This window comes from Chinchilla lanigera, unplaced genomic scaffold, assembly GCF_000276665.1.
Source record: "Chinchilla lanigera isolate Chin_1 unplaced genomic scaffold, ChiLan1.0 scaffold00013, whole genome shotgun sequence".
NCBI classification, from domain to species: Eukaryota; Metazoa; Chordata; class Mammalia; order Rodentia; family Chinchillidae; genus Chinchilla; species Chinchilla lanigera.
Window position 1 is genome coordinate 26,613,603 of NW_004955414.1, and position 1,926 is coordinate 26,615,528.

General features: G+C 43.7%; 1 long non-coding RNA gene across 3 annotated transcripts in view; it reads left to right on the plus strand.

Moving 5' to 3' along the window:
- Positions 1–286: 286 nt before the first annotated feature.
- The window catches only part of LOC106148047, a 36,492-nt gene continuing 34,852 nt past the window's right edge, over positions 287–1,926 (plus strand). For all 3 annotated transcript variants that reach the window (XR_001233172.1, XR_001233173.1, XR_001233174.1), the window contains exon 1: positions 287–548. This is a non-coding gene — a long non-coding RNA (uncharacterized LOC106148047). The remainder of the gene's footprint in view (positions 549–1,926) is intronic.

Consider the following 1,926-nt stretch of genomic DNA (forward strand, 5'->3'; position numbering starts at 1 on the left):
TATAAATAAATGTTTACCAGTGCATCAAAGTATGTCCAGGCTGGTTCTGTACAAGCAATCCCTTCATTTAGTCTGATCAAAACCACAGGTGGGCTGTCCTACCTGGCGTTTATTATCTAAAAGGCGCAAAAGAAGGAGCGCCTGCCTCTGTGCCCAGTGTGTGTGCATCTGTTTAACCGTGAACGCACACCACGTGCCAGGTCCGGATGAGTAAAGTGTATCCAGGACCAGTCTGTGCCTTGTGCGCCTGCGCAGCTTCCAGACCGCCAAGAAACAATAACTGAAATTCCAAGCCCAAGACCTACTGATTCTGCAATTGTGGCGTCGCTGTTTCGGATGTGGGCGCCCACCCATAATAGTCAGAGAGAACAAGGCTGGCAAGTAACCCCACACCTCTCTTTCTCTACAAGAACTTATAAGCAACGTCAAGGACAGCAGGCCCTGCATCCGGGCCACTTGGGAAGCGCCCTCTCCCTTAGCCACACCCCCGAGTCTCCGCTCTTTGATCTTGGAGGAGGGACTTTGCTGTGCATCTAGCCTCAGTGAAGGTAAGGAAATGGATAACACAGGTGTTCTGCCAATGTGCACATCACGCCTCACTTTGCAATTGACCACTGGGACAAAGCCAGAGAACCAGGAAGTACAGATCTTCTGCCACCAAGGACTCAGTGACCTGGTGGACACTGGGAAATGATTGGGATGGGGAATCTGCGGCTTCAAGCTGTCAGGCCAGAGTTGCTTCATTCCTTCCCCAAACCCTGAGTCTGAAGACCCAATCGTTTGTGACAGGCCTGGCATCAGCAGACCACCCTGCGCCTCACTTAGTATAGAGGAAGTGCTGAGCGAGTAGGCTTGGCCCATCAGCCTGCCTTTGAGTTTGGCGTGAAAAACTGAGCAATCACTCAATCAGTGAGGTACTGGAAATAGGCAAAGTATTTTTAAAAATTTAAACTTTTATTGTGAGATCATTGTGGATTCACAGGCAAGAAATAATGTACAGAGATGCCCTGTACTCTTTACTCCTTTGGTGCCAGTGATAACATTTTGTAAAACTAGAGTACAATACCAAAACCAGGATGTTGATCCTGACTCAGTCAAGACACAGAGCATTTCCATCTCCACGTTACCCTTTACAGTCACGAGACTTCCCCGCATACCCAGCCTCCTCAGGCAAGCACTCATCTGCTCTCCATTTCTCTGATTATCACTTCAAGAATGTTATCTGAATGGAATCACAGAATATGTAACCTTTGAGGATCGACTCTCTCCTCCCGTCCAGCATTATTCTATGGAAATTCATCCAGGTTGTATATATCAATAACTTGTTTTTTTTTATTGCTGAGTGGTATTCTATGGTCCAGATATACCGTGGATTGTTTAATCATTTACCCACTGAAATATATTGGAATTGTTTTCAGTTTGTGATTGTTGTGAGTAAAGCTCCTATAACAATTCATGCATCAGCTTTTGAGTGAATGAAATTCTTTATTTCTCTGGGATAAGTGCATAGAAGTATTGCTGGGTCATATAGTAGGTACATGTTGAATTTTCAAAGATGCTCCCAAACTCTTTTCCAGAGTAGTTGTGTCATTTTGCAATCCCATCTGCAATGTACGAGTGCTGCAGTTCTCAGCACCTTCACCAACATTTGCTTTTGTCACTGTACTTATTTTAGCCAGTCTGATAGATGTGCAGTGAAATCTTATTGTAGTTTTAATTTGCACTTCCCTAATGGTAATGATGTTGATGGAACATGTTTTCGTGGGCATATATGCCATCTGTCACCATTCTCTTTGGTGACATCATTTATGTTCTTTGTCCATTTTCTAAATGAGTTGTTTTTATACTGTTAAATTAAGGGTTCTTTATACAGTCTGTTGTTGAACAGAGGTTGGTAAATACTTTCTTTTAGTCTGTAATTTGTTT